This window comes from Scyliorhinus torazame, chromosome 5, assembly GCF_047496885.1.
Source record: "Scyliorhinus torazame isolate Kashiwa2021f chromosome 5, sScyTor2.1, whole genome shotgun sequence".
NCBI classification, from domain to species: Eukaryota; Metazoa; Chordata; class Chondrichthyes; order Carcharhiniformes; family Scyliorhinidae; genus Scyliorhinus; species Scyliorhinus torazame.
Window position 1 is genome coordinate 110,681,088 of NC_092711.1, and position 23,936 is coordinate 110,705,023.

Genomic DNA, 23,936 nt, shown 5'->3' on the forward strand with positions numbered 1-23,936 from the left:
TGAATTAGCCAGAACGATGATTTATTAATGTACACGTGGTAAGGTAACAATCAGAATGCTACACAGACTGTTATCACAGAGCTACATTAGACTCTCTTGGAACTACCCTTATGTGCGACTGGTTTTGTGTACGCCTGACAACCTTCTGCTGGTAGCCAGTGTCACCTGACTGATGCCAACTACTGGTGGGAGGTCACACTGCTGAGTACATGTAATATTATATACAGGCTTATCAGGGGCTGGCTTAGCACAGTGGGCTAAACAGCTGGCTTGTAATGCAGAACAAGGCCAGCAGCGTGAGTTCAATTCCCGTACCAGCCTCCCTGAACAGGTGCCGGAATGTGGCGTCTAGGGGCTTTTCACAGTAACTTCATTGAAGCCTACTTGTGATAATAAGTGATTACTATTATTATCACCACATCTCGTAACTTCTCGAAATTATCAAGTAATTTATTTTTTCAAACAAATTCTGATAGCTCTGCAGTTTCTCGAAACATTTTGGTTGATCGTGTTATTTTTAAAAATAAAGATCTAATCTTTGCAGTATAATTACCCAATACAACAATTCACTAATCATAATCAATATTCACTTTTGAATAAACTTGAATTTCATTATTTTTTTTTGCGATGAAATCAATACATAGTTAATATAGAAAAGGTACAGAAGGCGAAATGGCTGCAGAAAGCACATGTTAGAGGTATAAAATGGCTTCCTTGACCTTATTACTAAGGCCTGTGAATACACTTTGAAAATAATAATTTACGGGCAACAAGGTGGCACAATGGTTAGCACTGCTGCCTCACGGCACCGAGGTCCTAGGTTCGATCCCCACCCTGCGTCACTGCCGTGTGGAGTTTGCACATTCTTCCCGTGGTTTTGTTGGTCTCACCCCCACATCACAATGATGTGCAGGGTAGGTGGATTGGCCACGCTAAATTGGAAAAACTGAATTGGGTACTCTAAATTTATTTTTTATAATGAAAATAACAATTTTAAAACTAAATGTGAGTACACATGCGCACTTCCAGCTTCCTACATTACAACAGTGAATATGTTTCAAAAGTACTCTGTGAAAGTGTACAAACTCAGCAATAGCATGGTGGGAAAAATAGCCAACTTATGTAACCATGTATAAGAAAGCTGTGTCAGCTATTGCCAAGACCAGACCCTGACAAACTAGACAAAGCTAAGAATCCACATAATCGTATCATACAAGGCCAGAAGAGGGAAAATAGTGCCTAGTAAAACCTGATAACAAAGTCACGATCTAGGAATGTCCTAATAACACAACCTCCTCATGACCTAGGTCCATCTGTGTCAAGGCATCATGAGGGCAGAGGTAAAAGCAAAATAGGACCACGTCTTAAACCCTCTAAAGACAAAATACTGCAAATAAGCCGAGTCAGGGTCTTTCCATGACAACATGTTTGGTCAGAAGTTATGACTGTATTGATTCCTTACTACTGATCTCTCACTACTGATTACATTTGTGAACAAGGTCTGTTTTTGTAAAATGATACAGCTTTTGTATAAATATTGAACGTTTTCTCCATGTCTTTGCGAGCTTGAGAAGGAATGAGCAGTTTTGCTTTAACTGCTCTCTCTCTCTTCAAACTGTAGCCATACTGCCTGCAGACTTTGGTCAATAAAGACAAAGTTATTTTTATCGAAACAGAGTTGTAAAGTTGTTTTCTTCACAGTCTCAAAGTAGGAAAGATTTTAAAGACGACAACTCCATTGGCTTTAAAACACTTTAGGAGGTCCAGTGGAAGTGAGAAGTTTCATAGAAATGTACATTTGTTCTAATTGTCCACAAACGAGGATATATTACACTTGGTGTCCTCACCAATTTATTGATGAAGGTTGAGTCTTAATTTTGTGTAATAACCACTTCATTGACACCATTTCGAATACTCTGTTAAACTCCAGACACACCATAGGCACAATTATTTATTGTAAAGCACGGCGAGTTGTTGTGATTTGGAATGCACTGTCCATACATGGTGCCAGAATCTCATTGGACTGCAACTTCCAAAAGGGAATTTGGTACATTCTGAAAAAGAAAACAAAATAGTCGAACTACGGGGTTAAATGGGTCACTGTACAAAGAGCTGGCACGGGAAAAATGGGCCAAATAGACTCCTCTGTGCTCGAGCAGCCTTGTGTACAAGGAAAGGGAGTGGTAACAACCTGGAACCTACTGCCTATGAGGGGAGGAGATGCAGAGATGACGGAAGGATTTCAATAAGAAATTGGACAGGCACGGAGAGAAATAACCGACAGGGATTTGGGGATAGAACGGGGCAATGGACAGACTGGCTTGCTCCACAGAGAGCCGACATGTTCTCAAAGGGCTGGTTTAGCACACTGGGCTAAATCGCTGGCTTTTAAAGCAGACCAAGCAGGCCAGCAGCACGGTTCAATTCCCATACCAGCCTCCCCGAACAGGCGCCGGAATGTGGCGACTAGGGGCTTTTCACAGTAACTTCGTTGAAGCCTACTTGTGACAATAAGCAATTTTCATATCATTTCATTTCATGGCCCCATTCCCCACCCTCCAGATGCTGTGATCTCAGGAGAGAAATTCAGCTGCTCCAGTCTCTCAAACTGACTGGAGTCCCTTCTCTCTGGTGCCATTCTAGCACGATGGTTAGCACTGTTGCTTGACAGTTCCAGGGTCCCAGGTTGAAAGATTCTTATTTGAAGGATCTTATCCTGCCGAACTACGACAAGTTGTTAGATTCCTAGTATTATTCGACTGTGTAAAGTTGAAGGAATTTATAGTATTCCTACTATTCGGTTACCAGTAGCACTTTGCGATTACTGGGACTCAGCAGAAATGTAAGTTAAAAAAAATTGTTTTATTTTTCTTCTATTGATTACAATTTGAAAGTCATTTAAAAGGCAATTCGTAGACAATTTGAAGCTTTCAGAGAATCAAGACATTATCTTCTTGCTTAGGCAGACAGCTCGAAAGTAACTTTTAAAAGGTCAAAGTCTGGAAATGAAGCATGAAAAAGAGAGAGAGAGAGCTAAACTAAAACTAAACGTCAAGACTTCAAAAACACTCTCCAAAACTACACTCCAAAAACACACTAAACACTACTACAGAAACACACTAAAACACTACATCACTACAAAGACAGACAGACAGACTAAAATGGCGGGGGGAAACGTTTCAGTTATACCCTTCCATATCTGTCTTAAATCATCTAATTAAGCTAGCTTGGCTAATGTAACAATGGAGACTTCATGTCGAGAAAGCTGGAATCAAATATATATTTGATTCAATGTTTTATCCATTAAAATGTTTCGGCCTTATAAGCTATGGAATGTGGTTCACGCTGTAATCACTAATGGCCTGAAAAGAGAACTATAGAGCTTTAGTTACTGGAGTCTTGTCACCTCGTTGCCATGGAATTCAGCCCTTGTCCTTGACAGCAGCACAAGCATAGTGTCAAATTGTCTTGCAACTGTGCTGTTTTAATCTATGATGGAATTATGCTGTTTCATGTATCTATTGAAGCTATATGTTTTGAGATGACCTGAGGTTATGGGTGCTGAAATTCTCATTTTTAAATGGGTATTTAAAACTGGGGCTAAATATTTATGTTTAAACAGCTATCTTTTACCTATACTAGTTGTATTAGAAATACCTGGCTTCTACACAGGTTCGATTCCCGGTTTGGGTCACTGTCGGTGCGGAGTCTGAGTGTCCCCGTGTTTGGGTGAGTTTCCTCCGGGTGCTCCAATTTTCTCCCACAAGTCCCGAAAGATGTGGTTAGGTGAATTGGACATTCTGAATTCTCTCTCGGTGAACCAGAACAGGCTCCGGAGTGTGGCAACTAGGGGATTTTCACAGTAACTTCAATAGAGCGTTAATGTAAGCCTACTTGTGACATTATTTTTATTGTAAATGTCCTCTACACCCCCTCTAAGAACTTCACATCCTTCATAAAGTGTGGGGTTCATCTATAGGGTTCCATTCTAGAGGGATAGAATTGAAAAGTACGGACGAAATGTTCAACTTGTTTAGAACCAGGGTTAGACTACACTGGGAGCACTGTCAACATTGGTGATCTCCATTTAGAAAAAGGAAATAAAGGCATTGGATAAAGTGCAAGATTCATAATATACAGAACTGAGAGCATTTAACACTCAGGAAAGGCTGGGGCTGCTTTTTTCTGGAAAAGAGAAGACTGATGGGTGACCTGATGTTATCTTTAAGATTATGAAGGGATTCAATAATCCAATAGGACTTTCAGCAGAAACCTCTTTACCCAGCGAGTGGTGAGAATGTGGAACTCACTCCACAGCGAGTGGTTGAGGTGAACAGCATGAATACATTGAACGGAAACCTAGATACATACATGAGGGAGAAAGAATAGGAGATGCTGATGGGGGAAATATAGAGGGGTGGGTGGAGGATCATGTGGAATATAAATACTGACACCGACCATGGATAATCTCAGCCGGTATGGGAATTTAACGTGTGCTGTTGGTGTCACGCAGCACAAACCAGCCATCCAGCCAACTGAGCTAACCGATCCCCGTGTAAATCTGTAATAATTCCTTAAATATTAGTGATTGCCTGTCTCCCACCATACTATTTAATGTAGTTTCCCAGTGCACCTCAGACAACATGCCCCTCAGACCCTGATATTCTGTGAGAAGCATCAAGATAACTTAAACAAAAGAACCATCGGGCATCACGGTGGCGCAGTGGGTTAGCCCTGCTGCCTCACGGAGCCGAGGTCCCAGGTTCAATCCCAGCTCTGGGTCATTGTCTGTGTGGAGTTTGCACATTCTCCTCGTATTTGCGTGGGTTCACCCCTACAACCCAAAGATGTGCAGGCTAGGTGGATTGGCCACGCTAAATTGCCCCTTAATTGGAAAAAATGAATTGGGTACTCTACATTAAAAAAAAAAGAACCATGTAACCACCATAGCCCATCGTCATGGCAATGTGGCATGCTTTTTGGGGTTTCTAAACAGAAATGGCAATGAAACATCTTCCAACCTCCAAACCCCCTTTCACCCCTTGTGAAAGGGCAGCACGGTAGCATTATGGTTAGCACAATTGCTTTACAGCTCCAGGGTCCCAGGTTCGATTCCTGACTTGGGTCACTGTCTGTGCGGAGTCTGCACATCCTCCCAGTGTGCGCGTGGGTTTCCTCCGGGTGCTTGGGTTTCCTCCCACAGTCCAAAGATGTGCGGGTTAGGTGGATTGGTCATACTAAATTGCCCATAGTGTCCAAAATTGCCCTTAGAGTTGGGTGGGGTTACTGGGTTCTGGGGATAGGGTGGAGCTGTGGACCTTGGGTAGGGTGCTCTTTCCAAGAGCCGGTGCAGACTCGACTCGATGGGCCGAATGGCCTCCTTCTGCACTGTAAATTCTATGATCTATGAAATGTGCAACCAGATATTCGCAAGAAGGCTCAGAGAGAATCAGCCCACTAGAGGCGAAGTTGTGAGACCGGCCAGTCCAGCAGAAAGAAACCCTCTGACCATCCCCATTGACCAACAGAATGAACAAACTGCAGTCCTGGATGTAATTGAGAACAGAAACAATAACAGCAGAATCCAATCCCTGTAATCAGTTGTGAACTTGTTGGTGTCTCAGGGAGTGCGATGAATTACAAAATCCCTTTGCACATTGAGAGCAGGTGAACGGCCTCTCCCAGTATGAACTCCCTGGTGTGACTGCAGATGGCATAACCGAGTGAATCGCGCAAATAGACATAAACGGGTGTGAGATAATCGGGATTATGGAGACATGGCTGCAGGATGACCAGGGATGGGAATTGAATATATTCAGTATTTAGGAAGGACAGACAAAAAGGAAAAGGAAGTGGTGAGGCAGTGCTGGTTAAAGAGGAAATTAATGCAATAGTGAGGAAGGATATTAGCTCCGACAATGTGGAATCTGTATGGGTAGAGCTCAGAAACACTAAGGGGGAAATAAATTAGTAAAGAGACCCCAAAACTGCAGTGGTGATGTTGGGAATGGCCGAATACAGGAAATTAGGCTGATTGTAAAAGTTCCTATGGGTACATGAAGAGAAAAAGATTGGTGAAGACACATTTAGGTTCCTTTCAGCCAGAAACAGTGGAATGTATAATAGGGGACAAAGAAATGGGTGAGCAAATAAATACATAATTTGGTTCTGTCTTCACAAATGAGGGCACAAATCAGATACCAGAAATGTTGGGGAACGCAGGATTTAGTGAGAGGGAGGAACTGAAGGAGATCAATATTAGTAAAGAAATGGTGTTGGGGAAATTTATGGGATTGAAGGCCGATAAATCCCCAGGGCCTGATAATCTGCATCCCAAAGTACTGAGGGAAGTGGCTCTAGAAATAATGGATGCATTGGTGTCACCTTCTATAGACTCTGAAGCAGTTCCTGCAGATTGGAGGGTGGCTTATGTAACACCACTATTTAAAATGAGAGAGAAAACAGGGAATTATAGATCAGTAAGCCTGACATCAGCAGTGGGAAAAATTCTAGAATCCATTATCAAAGATTTTATAGCAAAGCACTTAGAAACCAGTGGCAGGATCGGACAGAGTCAGCATGGATTTATGAAGGGGAAATCATGCTTGATGAAATTGACTGGAATTCTTCGAGGGTGTAACTGGTAGAGTTGACGAGGGGGAGCAAGTGGATGTGGTATATTTGGACTTTCAGGTGGCGTTTGACAAAATCACTCACAAGAGATTAGTGTGTAAAATTAAAGCACACGGGATTACGGGTAGTGCATTGAGATGCACAAGAAACTGGTTGGCACACAGGAAACAAAGAGTAGGAATTAATGGTCTTTTTCAAAGTGGCAGGCACTGACTAGTGGGGTACTGCAGGGATCGGTGCTAGGAGCCCAGATGTTCAGAAGACAGATTAATGATTTTTTAAAAAATTTAAAATACCCAATTCTTTTTTCCAATTAAGAGGCAATTTAGCGTGGCCATTTCACCTACGCTGCACATCTTAAGAAGAATAATCTTTATTGTCACAAGTAGGCTTGCATTCACACTGCAATGAAGTTGCTGTGAAAAGAGTTGGATGATAAGCCATGATCATAATGAATGGCAGAGCAGGCGCGAAGGGACAAATGGCCTCTTCCTGCTCCTATTTTCTATGTCATCCCTTCCCACACTAAGAGCAGGTGAATGGCCTCTCCCCAGTGTGAACTCGCTGGTGTGTCTGCAGGATGGATAACTGTGTGAATCCATTCCCACAGAGGGAGCAGGTGAATGGCTTCTCCCCAGTGTGAACTCGCTGATGTCTCTGCAGACTGGATAACTGTGTGAATCCCTTCCCACACTGACAGCAGGTGAATGGCCTCTCCCCAGTGTGAACTCGCTGATGTTTCTGCATGCTGGATAGCTGTGTGAATCCCTTCCCACAGAGGGAGCAGGGGAATGGTCTCACCCCAGTGTGAACTCGCTGATGTTTCTGCAGATTGGATGAATGTGTGAATCCCTTCCCACAGAGGGAGCAGGTGAATGGCCTCTCCCCAGTGTGAATTCGCTGATGTTCCCGCAGGTTGGATGAATCACTGAATCCCTTCCCACACACAGAACAGATGAACGGCCGCTCGCCAGTGTGAATTCGCTGGTGTCTCTGCAGGGCGGCTGAATCACTGAATCCCTTCCCACACTGAGAGCAGGTGAATGGCCTCTCTTCAGTGTGAACTCGCTGGTGTGACTGGAGGGTGGATAACTGAGCAAATCCCTTCCCACACACAGAGCAGGTGAACGGCCTCTCCCCAGTGTGACTGCGTCGATGAGACTCCAGCCGAGATGGGACTCTGAATCCCTTCCCACAGTCCCCACATTTCCACGGTTTCTCCATGTTTTGGGTCTCCTGGTGTCTCTCCAGATTGAACAATCAGTGGAAGCCTTGTCCACACACAGAACATGTGCACTGTCTCTCCTCACTGTGAATGGTGCGATGTTTTTTCAGGCTGTGTAACTAGTTAAAGCTCTTTCCACAGTCAGTTCAATGGAACACTCTCACTCGGGTGTGTATTCTGTGGGTCTCGGTGCTTTTCCAGTCACACTCACGTTTAAAATCTTTTGAAGCCAACAGATCGGACAAATATTTTGCCTTCTCGCTGAGGATATTCAGTTCAGGAGGAATCGATTGAGTTTGTCACATCGAGACGTGACCTTTGAGATTTCTGTCTATAATTCCTCCTCTTCCAATATCCTTTGAAAACAATTAGCAAAAGTCATCATTGTTAGTACAGGATAGAAACTCAGAACAGACAATTCTAGTTCGTATGAAATGTAATTTCCTCTATTGTTCTCCAAAAGCTGTAAATCTCCATCCCGCACAATCTCACTCCATTCTCACTCTGCTGTATCTAATATTCACCCTCCCAACTCTCCTGCAGGTGCTGATTCATGTTGATTGACAGATCAGAGCTCAGCTCACTGCTTCCTGACCAGGACACAGAGATTATAATAGGAGCAAGAGTAGGCCATTCGGCCCACCAAGTCTACTCAACCATTCATTGAGATCCCTGGCCGATCTACTTCAGCACCATTTTCCCACATGGTCCCCATATCCCTCGATATCTTCAATATCTAGAATCCTAGCAATATTTGTCTTGAACATACCTGATGACTGAGGCTGCACATTCCTCTGGGGTAGAGAATTCCAAAGCTTCACCACATCCTCGCGTGAAGAAATCCCTCCTCATCTCAGCTTTCTCTCTATTTTCCTACCTGTTCCCCATAACCCTTAACTCCATTGTCAATAAAATATCTGTCAAACTTGTGCTTCAATATATTCAATGACCCCCAGATACAACTGGTCCCTATGGAAGAGAAATCCAAAGACTAACAACCCCCTGAGGGAAGAGACGACTGGAAATCTATAACGTAGCTACAGTCTTATATTACAAAGTGAAAAATATTACATTTACTTTATTACACAACGGTAAATAATATATCTAATCTGTACCATGTAACAACACTGGACATATCCCTGTCCATTATTAATTTAATTGCCCTGAAATGCCAGCCATCTCCTGGGGAACCCACCCCTTTAATTGTGAACATGAGGAAAGAGACAAGCCTTTTTTGAAATAAATTTAGAATAACCAATTTTTTTTTTGCAATTAAGGTGCAATTTAGCGTCGCCATTCCACCTACCCTGCACATCTTTGGGTTGTGGAGCTGAGACCCACACAAACACGGGGAGAATGTGCAAACTCCGCACAGACAGTGACCTGGGGCCAGGATCGAACCGGGTCCTTGGTGTTGTGAGGCAGCAGTGCTAACCACTGTGCTGCCAGAGACCATCCTTTTAGTCAGTCAAATAAATGCGTCAACCTGTTAAGGAGATGGGTGGGAGGAGATGGAAACACTTTGTGCAGCCGCTAACCTTCATGTAATTCTTTTCCCCAATTAAGGGGCAATTTAGCGTGGTTCCAGGTTGGGCTCAAAGCATCAATGAGGACTCTGATCTCTGGCAAGGAAGGAAACCCTGGCAGGCGGGAGGGAAGAATTCACAAACACCCCCTGGAGACCCCAAACCCCCCAATAACACCCATTGATTTTATTGTCAGTCTGCAGACAGGAGCTGGAGAACTGAACCCAGGCAGAGGAGAGGGAGGGAGAAAACTGGGAGTGGAGGAAAGAAATGGTGCAGATGGTGAGATGGGTTTGGATTTCAGCCCAGGGAGGAGGGAGAGTGTGTGGGACGGGGATTTACAGCTTTGGGGGAACAAGAGAGGAACAAATGTTCAAGAGAAACTAGAATTGTCTGTTTAGAATTTCTACCCTGGATTGACAGTGATGTCTTTTGTTTATTTTTAATTAAAAGTTGTTTTTTTTTAAAAAAAAGAGTACCCAATATTTTTCCCCCAATTGAGGCGTAATCTTTGCGAGGCCAATTCATCGACCTGCACATCTTTTTGGATTGTAGGGGTGAGTCCCACACAGACACGGGGAGAATATGCAAACTCTGTACGGGCAGTGACCCGGGCCGGGATCAAACCCCGGTCCTCGGTTAACCAGATGGAAACTCAAATCAAACTTCACATCAAGACTTAAGTCACTTCATTCATCAGGACCTGAATATCATTGGCCTGTGAATGTGGAAGACAAAATGTTTGTCTGTTCTGTCCGTAGGTAAAGATTTTCTTTTTTAAAATAAATCTAGAGTACCCAATTATTTTTTTCCACTTATGGGGCAAGAGAGATAGGAGGGAGAGAGAGGAGAGAGACGGGCCCGTTGGAAACTAGATCTAGTAAGGGACTGCATTCCGAAATATGTTTTACCCTCGAAGTGGGTAATATTGTTGTTTTGCTTTTCTTGGTGTCCTAAGAGAGCTGCCCCGGCAGCAGTAAGCTGGTGAATGAGAGTGAGAAGGGGGGGTGGGTAAAGCTGCAGCCGGTGAACCAGTTTTGGCTGGTTCGGCAAGCTTAGCTTCTGGGTCAGAGCCTGGGGAGTGGGTTTGATTTCAATTTGTGTGTCTAGCTGGGGCGTTGGTGGGAAATGGGGGCATGGGGGGAATGTGGTAGCTCACTGATGATGACTATAGAACTGTTTTTGATTTACTCTGAGGATAGGGGTATGGCAGTCATCTTGGGTGGACCCTATGCCTGTACTTTTTGAAGATTTGCTGGATAGTCCCTCACAGTGGAAATGGCTGATTCCGTGATTTTCATAGAATTTTACAGTGCAGAAGGAGGTCATTCGGCCCATCAAGTCTGCACCGGCTCTTGGAAAGAGCACCCTACCCAAGGTCAACACCTCCACCCTATCCCCACAACCCAGTAACCCCACCCAACACTAAGGACAATTTTGGACACTAAGGGCAATTTAGCATGGCCACTCCGCCTAACCTGCACATCTTTGGACTGTGGGAGGAAACCGGAGCACCCGGAGGAAACCCACGGGGAGGATGTGCAGACTCCGCACAGACAGTGCCGGAATCGAACCTGGGACCCTGGAGCTGTGAAGCAATTGTGCTATCCACAATGCTACCGTGATGGGAGGGGCGGGGGGGGTGATCCCCTAATTCAGGGCTGGTCACCTGGACCGTAAAGGAATTGGGTGAACCAGTGAAGGTCAAGGGTTTTCACTCACCTGAAGATTCTAAATGCTGGTGTGGTGTTCTTGCAGGAGACTCACTTGCAGGTTAGAGATCCGACCAGATGCGGAGGGGTGAGCCAAGTGTTTCACTCGGGCTTTGACGGAAGGGCTCGATATGCTGCAATTTTAATCAATAAAGGGGTCACTAGGGTCATTGCGGACACTAATGGGAGATACATGGTGGTCAGTGGGTTACTGGCGGGTACATTGGTGGTGCTGGTGAATGTCTATGCCCCTAACTGGGACGATGTGTCATTTTAAAATTAAATTGTTGGGACCTATCTCAGACCGGGATACACATCAATTAATTCTTGGAGCGAACTTCAATTGTGAACTGGATCCAAAAATGGACTGGTACAAGCCCATTCGGCCACTATAAACACAGAAAAATGGAGTGAAATCTGGACGAACCACCCAGCACGACCCAGGCACCGGAAACGACCACAGCAAACCCAGCAAAGGATAAAGAAATCTGTTCCCATCAGTAGATTGTAAAAGGATTATGGGACACAGATTTAAGATTATGAGCAAGATCTACAGGGGGGATATGAGGAAGAAATTTTACACAGTGAGTGATAATGATCTGAACTCAATGCTTACACACAAAGGTTGATAACCTCCAGGTCCTGATAACTCGAATGGTGCTGTCAGAATTTGATGTGAGGATAGGTTGTGAGTTTCCTGTCTGCGAATCCCTTTCTAAGCCCCTGTGAAAGAAGTTTACAAAGGCATCACTGTCAGTCCAGAAATAAAATTCTGGAAAGATAAATATTTCTCCCGGTTTGAATTTGCGGTGTGTAAATCTACCCCGACTAATCCCTGTAAAAGGAGTTTCCAAAATTAATCACTATCAGTCCAGGATAGAAATTCACCACATTCTCTCCTCCTGCTCCCTGGTCCAGGATGACCGCTCATGCCCTCCCGCTCCCCCTCACCGCTGCACACTGCCCTCATCATCAGCAGTCCCCTGATTTTAGGGTGATGTTGACTCAGGGTTGTGAGTTTCTGCCCTGGGTCTTTGTGTGACTGAACAGAGCCTCAGAGCTTTCGACACATGGGACAGGACATCCAATGAGACAGTGACATCCAGAGACCAGGATTGGCTTCCTTTCCATCTCTGCCACCGCTTTGCATCATCAATAAGACATTGGGACTCAAAGACTAATCCAGTTTGATGGACAAGTTGCCTCCATTCTGAACAATGAGGAACAAGCTCCTCCCACTCACTGAAACATCGCCCCCTACAAAGATGACAAACGCGCGTGCGCCCTGATGCACATCCAATAAAGATGGCGGCCGTTAACCCGAGCCGAACATGAGGAGCCGTAGCTCCGCTCAGTACAAACTGGGTACCTTAAACTCTTTTCCTTTTAAAAAAAAAAAACTTTTTATTGGCATTTCTCATATTTATAAACAATCTTAAACTCTTTTCCGAGGTTTGCGGCTTACAACAGCTTTACACGACGTTTCCGCCCACCCCCACGATCTCTCGCTCCCTCCATATTGTTAATCGCCTCGCACCAATTTCGGATCTGAAGACACAGCCCTTCTGCATTGCCATTACCCACACAGCGCATGCTTCAATCGCAGCGGGCCCCGCCACTCATTCATTGGTTGGAGGACCAGCGCTCTCGTCCTCCAGTCCTGCCCCTCCACCTTCTATTGGTCCAGAGCTGCCGTCAATCACCCGGGCATTGTGACGGTTACAGATCGTGAGAGCAGCCACAGGCTCAGGCTGACTCGCTGATTGTCCAATAATAACAGTGAGAGTCTCAGTGGGACAATCAGACAATAATAGTGGAGATGGGGCCCAGAGGAGAAACAGCAAAGTGTTCACTCACTTTGAGAGGAACAAACACAGTGTCTGTTCCAATAATAAGAGTCAGGCTGCAGTGTGTGAGTGAATATATCATTGGGTCCAATGGAGAATCATAGAATCCCCTCAGTGTAGCAGGAGGCCATTCGGCCCATCGAGTCTGTGGCAACCCTCTGAAAGAGCACGCTACCATGGCGAATTCCCCACCCTATCCACGTAACACTTCCAGGGGACAATTTAGCACAGCCAATCCACCTAATCTGCACATTTTTGGACTGTGGGAGGAAACCAGAGCACCCAGAAAGGAAATCTATGCAGACGCAGGCAAACTCCACAGAGACAGTGACCCAAGGTCGGAATTAATCATAGAATCTACAGTGCAGAAGGAGACCATTCGGCCCATCGAGTCTGCACCGGCGTTACCGGATTTGGCCAACTCACTGAAATGTGGTTAATTCTGAATTGCCTAGCAAGCCACTCAGTTTAAGGACAATTAGAAATGGGCAACCAAGCTGGTTTGCCCGTGACACTCACATCCCATAAAGAATAGAGAAAATAAAAGGGCTGTTTCCAGTGCCGGTTTCAAAGGAATCAGTACTGGGCCCTTCACTCCTGGTTTACATCATTGATTTGAAAGTAAATGTAGGAACATGTGGAAGAAGTTTACCTGTGACACAAAAATGATTGAACACTTGATAGTGAGGAAGAAAGCTGGAGGGAAAACAAGGCAAAGGATTACATGATAAATGGCAGGACAGGACTAGTTAGGCCAGAGCTAGATTCCTGTAGAGGAAGATTGCACCAGAGAGAGCACAGAGGGGATTTAAGATCATTGACCTGAAATTGACAATGTTTGCTCAGAGGAAAGTTTGGATAAACTGGGGCTGTTTTCTTTGGAACAGAAAAGGCTGAGGGGAGACCAAAATGAAATTATGGAAAGCAGCCTGGCTGGCTCAGTCGGCAGAGCATGGGAGTCTTAATCCCAGGGCCGTGGGTTCAAGACCCACGTAGGGCGCTTCAGCTTCTTTAATCTGAGAACATTGAGCTCAACTGTTTTATGGACGGCACGGTAGCACAGTGGCTAGCACTGTTGCTTCACAGTGCCAGGGTCCCGGGGTTCAATTCCCACTTGGGACACTGTCTGCGCAGAGTCTACACATTCTCCCAGTCTCTGTATGGGTTCCCTCCCACAAGTCCCGATCGACGTGCTTGTTAGGTGAATTGGATATTCTGATTTCTCCCTCTGTGTACCTGAATAGGTGCTCGATTGTGGTTCCGGGGATTTTTACAGTAACTTCATTGCAGTGTTAATGTAAACCTACTTGTGATAATAGTAAAGATTATTCTAAAGGTATAAAATTCTGGGGGATCATGGTGGCACAGTGGTTGTGTGCCTGCGTGCTGGGGACGCGGGGTCGATCCTGGCCCTGGGTCACAGTCTGTAAGGAGTTTGCACATTCTCCCATTGTGTGCGTGGGTTTCACCCCCACAACCCAAATATGTGCAGGGTAGGAGGCTTGGCAAAATTAAATTGCCCCTCAATTGGAAAAAAATATAAATTTATATATTTTTAAAATTTCTGAGGGATCTAAATAGATTGGATAGGAAGGTCCGAATCCCTTTGATTAAGGGATACATATAAAAGGAGGCAGAGATTTAGTGAAGGACTAGGAGGTTTAGAGGGTGGTGAGGATCTGTGACATGCTGCCTGAAATAATGGGACAAACCCTCATAACAATTAAAAAGTATTTAGATAGACATTTGAATTGATATAACTTAAAAATCTACAGACCACAATCTGCAGAGGGCAGTAGAGTGGAGCTGCTGATTGGCTGTTGTGGGGGAAATTTACATACGTGCATTGTGGTCACTGTAACTTGAAGGTGTACCTGTGCAAGAGACCCTAGCTGTTCAAGTGAAGGCAAGCATCCAGCAGAGGGCAGTAGACCTTCACTGAGTGAGTGCTTCCTGAGAAGGGAAGTAATTTTTTTTTTTAAAAACTTACTGTAGGGAGTTTCCAGCTGAACCCAGTCGGAGTGAGGACTGAGTGACTGCTGGGTAAGTAGTAAAGATTTAAATTGTTTGCGCAGGCCCATAACAGCTGATTGCTGTTTTCGTGTGGGGCGCAGTGGGTGCTGGTTAAGTGTTTTATTTTTACCTGTATTTAAGTTGGGCAGTTTCTAAACCCTAGACACTACACTTGTAGTGACCCCACCCTTCCACCTCCTTTAAACTAAGGGGTAGAGTGAATAACAGGTAAGCACTTTCTTTCTTTTTCTTTTTTTATCTAGAGGGGATGGCAGGGAAGGCAGTGCAATGTTCCTCCTGCAGAATGTTTGAGGTGAGGGATGCCGTCAGTGTCCCTGCTGATTTCATCTGGGCACTCATCTCCAGCTCCTCAGAAACCACGTTAGGGAACTGGAGCTGGATGAACTTCGTATTATTCGGGAGGCAGAGGTGGTTAGAGATAGAAGCTTCAGGGATGTAGATACTCCAAAGAATAAAGATAGATGGGTGATGGTGAGAGGGGCTGGGAAGAAGCAGTCAGTACAGGGATCCCCTGTGGTCGTTCCCCTTAGTAACAAGTATACCGCTTTGGATACTGTTGGGGGGGGGGGGGGGAGACGTACCAGGGGTAAGCCATGGGGTAGAGGTCTCTGGCACAGAGTCTGCCCCTGTTGCTCAGAAGGGAAGGGGGGAGAGGAATAGAGCATTAGTCATTGGAGATTCCATAGTTAGGGGGATAGATAGGAGATTCTGTGGGAACGAGAGAGACTCGTGATTTGTGTCGGCTCCCAGGTGGCAGGGTCCTTGATGTCTCGGATCGTGTTTTCGGGATCCTTAAGGGGGAGGGGGAGCAGCCCCAAGTCGTGGTCCACATAGGTACCAACGACATAGGTAGGAAAAGGGATAGGGATGTAAGGCAGGAATTCAGGGAGCTAGGATGGAAACTTAGATCTAAGGCAAACAGAGTTATTATCTCTGGGTTGTTACCCGTGCCACGTGCAAGCGAGACGAGGAATAGGGAGAGAGAGGAGTTGAACACGTGGCTACAGGCATGGTGCAGGAGGGAGGGTTTCAGATTTCTGGATAATTGGGGCTCATTCTGGGGTCGGTGGGACCTCTACAAACGAGATGGTCTACACCTGGACCAGAGGGGTACCAATATCCTGGGGAGAAATTTGCTAATGTTCTTCGGGAGGGTTTAAACTAGTTCAGCAGGGGATTGGGAACCTGAATTGTAGCTCCAGTTTACAGGAGGTTGAGAGTAGTGAGGTCATGAGTAAGGTTTCAAAGTTGCAGGAGTGTACCAGCAGGCAGGAAGCTGGTTTAAAGTGTGTCTCCTTCAATGCCAGGAGCATCCGGAATAAGGTGGGTGAACTTGCTGCATGGGTTGGTACCTGGGACTTCGATGTTGTGGCCATTTCGGAGACATGGATAGAGCAGGAACAGGAATGGTTGTTGCAGGTGCCGGGGTTTAGATATTTCAGTAAGCTCAGGGAAGGTGGTAAAAGAGGGGGAGGGGTGGCATTGTTAGTCAAGGACAGTATTACGGTGGCAGAAACGGCGTTTGATGAGGACTCGTCTACTGAGGTAGTATGGGCTGAGGTTAGAAACAGGAAAGGAGAGGTCACCCTGTTAGGGGTTTTCTATAGGCCTCCAAAAAGTTCCAGAGATGTAGAGGAAAGGATTGCAAAGATGATTCTGGATAGGAGCGAAAGCAACAGGGTAGTTGTTATGGGGGACTTTAACTTTCCAAATATTGACTAGAAACGCTATCGTTCAAGTACTTTAGATGGGTCAGTTTTTGTCCAATGTGTGCAGGAGGGTTTCCTGACACAGCATGTAGATAGGCCAACGAGAGGCGAGGCCATATTGGATTTGGTACTGGGTAATGAACCAGGACAGGTGTTAGATTTGGAAGTAGGTGAGCACTTTGGTGATAGTGACCACAATTCGATTACGTTTACTTTAGTGCTGGAAAGGGATAGGTATATGCCGCAGGGCAAGAGTTATATCTGGGGGAAAGGCAATTATGATGCGATGAGACAAGCCTTAGGATGCATGGGATGGAGAGGAAAACTGCAGGGGATGGGCACAATTCAAATGTGGAGCTTGTTCAAGGAACAGCTACTGCGTGTCCTTGATATGTATGTACCTGTCAGGCAGGGAGGAAGTGGTCAAGTGAGGGAACCGTGGTTTACTAAAGCAGTCAAAACACTTGTCAAGAGGAAGGAGGCGGCTTATGTAAAGATGAGACATGAAGGTTCAGTTAGGGCGCTCGAGAGTTACAAGTTAGCTAGGAAGGACTTAAAGAGAGAGCTAAGAAGAGCCAGGAGGGGACATGAGAAGTCTTTGGCAGGTAGGATCAAGGATAACCATAAAGCTTTCTATAGATATGTCAGGAATAAAAGAATGACTAGGGTAAGAGTAGGGCCAGTCAAGGACAGTAGTGGGAAGTTGTGCGTGGAGTCCGAGGAGATAGGAGAGGTGCTAAATGAATAATTTTCGGCAGTATTCACACAGGAAAAAGACAATGTTGTCGAGGAGAATACGGAGATTCAAGCTACTAGACTAGAAAGACTTGAGGTTCTTAAGGAGGAGATGTTAACAATTCTGGAAAGTGTGAAAATAGATAAGTCCCCTGGGCCGGATGGGATTTATCCTAGGATTCTCTGGGAAGCTAGGGAGGAGATTGATGAGCCTTTGGCTTTGATCTTCAAGTCATCTTTGTCTGCAGGAATAGTGGCAGAAGATTCGTGGATAGCAAATGTTGTCCCCTTGTTCAAGAAGGGGAGTAGAGACAACCCTGGTAACAATAGACCAGTGAGCCTTACTTCTGTTGAGGGCAAAGTCTTGGAAAGGTTTTGTGATGAATGATATCTGTATACACATGTACCTTTAATGCGTAGGCCCCTTTAAGACCGGGTTTGGAACCCTGGGGGACTCCGGCTCCGCCCCCAGGAAGCTGTATGTAAGGTTACGTTCAGTAGGCAGCGTGCAGTGAGCACACTTCTCGGCAGCTGTCTGGTTTTCTGGTAATTAAAGCCTTTGTATTATCAAACTCCTCTCCTGAGTCGTAATTGAGGGTATCTCAATTTAATTACCAGATTACATCAAGATGGACAGCGGTCTAAAGCCATAGAAGCTCAATTTGGACGCTCGGTCGCCGGAAGCCACTGAAATTTTTAAAAACTGCTCCGGTGCTTTGAGGCCTGTCTGAATTCCTCAGAGACTGAAGTTGACGGACCTCGCAAGCTGAGCTTACTACATGCCCTGGTGGGCCACCCACTATCCTCCGTGATCGAGAAAGCTACGACGTACGAAACGGCAGACATTTGCTCTCGCCCTGCTGCCAGGGCTCTGGGGAAACGAGCTCGCCAGGAACTGCGACCATAAAGAGGTGACGGCAAAAGTCCACATGAACTTCCATATTCGTGATGCTTTCATGTCCGGTATCCGATCCACGTACATCCGGCAGTGGCTCCTAGAAGACGGAGCGAAGGAACTCCAAGGCACGGTAACGCTCGCCTCTTCCCTGGAAGCGGCCCACCAAAATCTCTGCACGTACTCCGCGGAACTTGCGAACCCCTCCAGACTCGGCCACGCTTCAGGCCTGCGCCGCGTGGCGACCCGCTCACACCGGGGGGCCCCCAATGCCATTTCTGTGGGCAAGGCCAGCACTCACGCCAGCATTGCCCGGCCCGCTCCGCTATCTGCGGCGAATGCGGAAAGAAGGGGCACTTCGCAAAGGTCTGCCTGGCTGGGCCCAAAGGTCTCATCGGACCCAGAAATCGAACTCCCGGGACCACAGGCCCCGCAACGCGGCCGCGCGGTGGCTAGACACGCCTACTTCCGACGCACCGTAGGACTCGTGCGAGTCATGGGGTGGCCATCTTGGCGGCAGCCATCTTCAAAACTCAAAACATGCGACCGACGGCGGCGGCCATTTTGCAAGTCCGATTCAACCGAGGGCTCTGACTGCCCGCAACTAGGAGCGATCACGCTCTATCAATCTTGGCCAAAGCACCTGCGAAACTCAATGATGCAGGTTCAAATCAACGGCCGCGACACCCCTTGCCTTTTTGACTCCGGGAGCACGGAGAGTTTTATCCATCCAGACACGGTAAGACGCTGCTCCCTGCGCACCTAATCCCACCTCCCAAACTATCGCCCTCGCATCTGGGTCTCATTCGGTCCAAATCACTGAGTATTGTTTCGCGAACCTCGCTATCCAAGGCGCCAAATACGCCCGTTTTAAACTTTATGCCCTCCCTCACCTCTGCGCCGCCCTGCTGCTCGGTCTGGACTTTCAGTGCAGCCACCGAAGCCTGACCCTGAAGTTCGGCGGACCCCTGCCCATGCTCACGGTATGTAGCCTGGCGACATTCACAGTTGCAACCCCCCCCCTCTTCGCGGACCTCACCCCTGACTGTAAGCCCGTCGCCACCAGGAGTCGACGGTACAGTTCCCAAGACATGACTTTCATCAAGTCAGAGGTTCAGCGGCTACTAAAAGGGGTCATAGAGGCTAGCAACAGCTCTTGGAGGGCACAAGTACTGGTAGTCCGCTCCGGAGAAAAACAATGTATGGTGGTGGACTACAGCCAGACCATAAACCGCGTTACGCAACTCGATGCGTACCCACTTCCCCGCATTGCAGAAATGGTGAACCAAGTCGCCCAGTATCGCGTATTCTCCACAGTCGACCTAAAATCGGCCGATCATCAACTCCCTATCCGCCCAGAGGACGGCCCCTATACAGCCTTCGAAGCAGCCGGTCGGCTCTTCCACTTCCTCGGGGTCCCTCTTGGTGTCACAAACGGAGTCTCCGTTTTACAAAGGGCAATGGATCAAATGGTGGACCAGTACGGCTTACGGGCTACATACTCGTACTTGGACAACGTCACCATCTGTGGCCATGATCAGCAGGACCATGACGAAAACCTGAGGAAGTTCCTCCAGATCGCCCGGGCCCTCAATCTGACATACAATGAAGAGAAATGCGTGTTCCACACAACCCAGCTAGCCACCCTCGGCTATGTCGTGGAAAATGGGGTCCGAGGGCCAGACCCCGGCCGCATGCGCCCCCTGAAGGAACTTCCCCTCCCCCGTAGCCTCAAGGCACTCAAACGTTGCCTGGGCTCTTTTCCTATTATGCCCAGTGGGTCCCCAGATATGCGGACAAAGCCCGTCCACTCATTAAGACCACGGTTTTTCCCCTGACGGCTGAGGCTCAGTCAGCTTTCAGTCGTATCAAGGCCAATATCATCAAGGCCGCCATGCACGCGGTGGACAAAACTATTCCCTTCCAGGTAGAAAGCGACGCATCAGACGTCGCTCTGGCTGCTACCCTCAACCAGGCGGGCAGACCTGTAGTGTTCTTCTCCCGAACGCTCACCGCCTCGGAAATTCGACACTCTGCAGTCGGGAAGGAGGCACAAGCCATAGTGGAGGCCGTGCGGCACTGGAGGCACTACCGAGCCAGTAGGAGGTTCGACCTCGTCACCGACCAACGGTCGGTCGCCTTTATGTTCGATAACGTATAACGGGGCAAAATAAAGAATGATAACATTCTGAGGTGCAGGATCGAACTCTCCACCTACACGTACGATATTACATATCATCCGGGAAAGCTCAACGAGTCCCCAGATGCCCTGTCCCGCCACAGATGCGCCAACGCGCAGAAAGACCGTCCACGGGCCATCCACGATGACCTCTGCCACCCGGGGGTCACCCGGCTTGCCCATTTCATCAAGTCCCGCAGCCTGCCTTACTCCACCAAGGAGGTCAAGGCCATGACCATGGCTTGCCAGATCTGTGCGAAGTGCAGACCGCACTTTTATCGGCCAGACAAGGCTCACCGAGTCTCTGGGCCCTTTGAGCGATTAAGCGTGGACTTCAAAGGGCCCTTCCCTTCCACCAACCGCAACAGTTATTTCCTCACTGTCATCGATTAATTCTCCCGCTTCCCCTTCGCTGTCCCCCGCCCCGATATGACCTCGGCCTCCGTAATCAAGGCACTGCACAGCATCTTCACGCTGTTTGGTTTCCCCGCTTATATCCACAGCGACCGGGGTACATCGTTCATGAGCGATGAGCTGCATCGAGATCTGCTAAACAAGGGCATTGCCTCGAGCAGAACGACCAGCTATAACCCGCGGGGAAACGGGCAGGTGTAGAGGGAGAACGTGACAGTTTGGAAGGCTGTTCTTCTAGCCCTATGGTCAAGAAGTCTCCCAATCGCCTGCTGGCAGGAGGTCCTACCCGATGCCCTACACTCCATTACACTCGCTCCTCTGTATGGCCACAAACGAGACCCCTCACAACCGTTTGTTTGTCTTCCCCAGGAGGTCCACCTCTGGGGTCTCGCTTCCACGTTGGCTGACGACTCCGGGGCCAGTTCTACTCCGGAGGCACGCGAGGAGCCATAAGACAGATCCACTGGTCGAGAGGGTCCAACTACTACACGCAAACCCTCAATACGCCTACGTCGAGCACCTCGATGGCAGGCAGGACACCGTTTCCCTGCGAGACCTGGCACCCGCTGGTTCGCCCCCCCTTCCACCGATGCTCCCCTCCCAGCACCAGCAGTCGACTCCGACAGCGCCCCCCCCTCCCCTCCCCCAGCCGGCGCCGGCACCAATCACCCTAGACACCGCGGATACCCCCCCTGCTCCAACGCGGGAAAAGGCTCAGACAACCGTGCTCCCGGATATACCACCACCGAGGACGACCGTATCTGTCGCACCACCGCCGGAGCTGAGAAGGTCGACACGGGCAATCAGGCCACCCAAAAGACTGAACTTTTCATTCCACTTCACCCCCGATGAACTATGCATTTTTTTTAAACAGGGGGTGATTGTGATGAATGATATCTGTATACACATGTACCTTTAATGCGTAGGCCCCTTTAAGACCGGGTTTGGAACCCTGGGGGACTCCACCTCTGCCCCCAGGAAGCTGTATATAAGGTTATGTTCAGTAGGCAGCGTGCAGTGAGCACACTTCTCGGCAGCTGTCTGGTTCTCTGGTAATTAAAGCCTTTGTATTATCAAACTCCTCTCCGGAGTCATAATTGAGGGTATCTCAGGTTTATAAGAGATTGGATGTATAATCATCTGGAAAGGAATAATTTGATTAGAGATAGTCAACAAGGTTTTGTGAAGGGTAGGTCGTGCCTCACAAACCTTATTAAGTTCTTTGAGAAGGTGACCAAACAGGTGGATGAGGGAAAAGCAGTTGATGTGGTATACATGGATTTCAGTAAAGCGTTTGATAAGGTTCCCCATGGTAGGCTACTGCAGAAAATATGGTGGCATGGGATTCAGGGTGATTTAGCAGTTTGGATTAGAAATCGGCTAGCTGGAAGAAGACAAAGGATGGTGGTTGGTGGGAACTCTTCAGACTGGAGTCCAGTTACTAGTGGTGTACCATCAGGATCTGTTTTGGGGCCACTGCTGTTTGTCACTTTTATAAATGACCTGTGAAGAGGGCGTAGAAGGATGGGTGAGTAAATTTGCAGATGACACTAAAGTCGGTGTAGTTGTGGACCGTACGGAAGGATGTTACAAGTTACAGAGGGACATAGGTAACCTGCAGCACTGAGCTGAGGGGTGGCAAATGGAGTTTAATGCAGAAAAGTGTGAGGTGATTCATTTTGGAAGGAATAACAGGAAGACAGAGTATTGGGCTAATGGTAAAATTCTTGGCAGTGTGGATGAGCAGAGCGATCTCGGTGTCCATGTACATAGATCCCTGAAAGTTGCCACCTAGGTTGAGAGGGTTGTTAAGAAGGCATACGGTGTGTTAGCTTTTAATGGTAGAGGGATTGAGTTTCAGAGCCATGAGGTCATGTTGCAGCTGTACAAAACTCTGGGGCGGCCGCATTTGGAGTATTGTGTGCAATTCTGGTCGCCGCATTATAGGAAGGATGTGGAAGCAATGGAAAGGGTGCAGAGGAGATTTACCAGAATGTTGCCTGGTATGGAGGGAAGATCTTATGAGGAAAGGCTGAGGGACTTGAAGCTGTTTCCGTTAGAGAGAAGAAGGTTAAGAGGTGACTTAATTGAGGCACACAAGATGATCAGAGGATTGGATAGGGTGGACAGAGAGAGCCTTTTTCTTCGGATGGTGATGTCTCACATGAGGGGACATAGCTTTAAATTGAGGGGAGATAGATATAGGACAGATGTCAGAGGTAGGTTCTTTACTCAGAGTAGTAAGGGCGTGGAATGCCCTGCCTGCAACAGTAGTGGACTCGCCAATACTAAGGGCATTCAAATGGTCATTGGATAGACATATGGATGATAAGGGAATAGTGTAGATGGGCTTTAGAGTGGATTCACAGGTCGGCGCAACATCGAGGGCCGAAGGGCCTGTACTGCGCTGTAATGTTCTATGTTCTACGAATACCTACTTTGTAAACACGATGAGCGGAATGAAATGCAACAGGAACAACAAACCTAACAAAATCCCGGATCGTAACTCTCACTACTAAGAAGGTCAGCAGTTTGCCCAGTTGACCTGCCAAGTATGCTAATTCGGTAATTTCAAAATGTACCTGCATACATAAGAGTACAACAGCAAATTATTTAACTTCCCCAATGTGATGTATAATTAGTCTCAAATTTACCCTGGAATGGTCATTTAAAATTTCCCAGTCACTCTGAAATCTTTATCCACGGACAGAACAGACAAACCATTTTACCTCCCAATGATATTCAGGTCCTGATGAATTGAGTGATGATGATGATGTGATGTTTGGTTTGAAGTTCCCGTGAGTAAATCCTCCTCTTTCTAAAGGAGTTTCCAAAGAAACTCCACTCTCAATCCAGGAGAGAAATTCACAAGATTCTCTCTTCCGGCTTCCGGGTGAACGACGGCCGCGCATGCGCTCTGCTGCACCTGAGAAAGAGGCGGCCGCGCAGGCGCCCTGTGGCATATCGCCCCCTAAACAGATGACAGCCGTTAACAGGGACCGTTCAGAGAGAAAAACACCGATGCGG

At 47.2% G+C, this 23,936-nt stretch overlaps 1 long non-coding RNA gene and 1 other non-coding gene across 4 annotated transcripts; one reads left to right on the forward strand and one right to left on the reverse strand.

The window, feature by feature from the left end:
• Positions 1-23,796, reverse strand: LOC140421669 (uncharacterized). Of its 3 annotated transcripts, XR_011946977.1 has the most exons (5): positions 23,639-23,796; positions 11,713-11,819; positions 11,107-11,230; positions 8,070-8,214; positions 1-2,054 (listed from the first exon to the last, which is right to left on the reverse strand). It is a non-coding gene; the product is annotated as an uncharacterized lncRNA (long non-coding RNA). The 3 variants fall into 3 exon arrangements; XR_011946976.1 differs by having other exon boundaries at positions 1-8,214; XR_011946978.1 differs by lacking the exon at positions 11,107-11,230 and having other exon boundaries at positions 1-8,214.
• On the forward strand, positions 13,871-13,943 carry trnak-cuu (transfer RNA lysine (anticodon CUU)). Its single transcript has one exon. It is a non-coding gene; the product is annotated as a tRNA-Lys (tRNA).
• Positions 23,797-23,936: the final 140 nt, after the last annotated feature.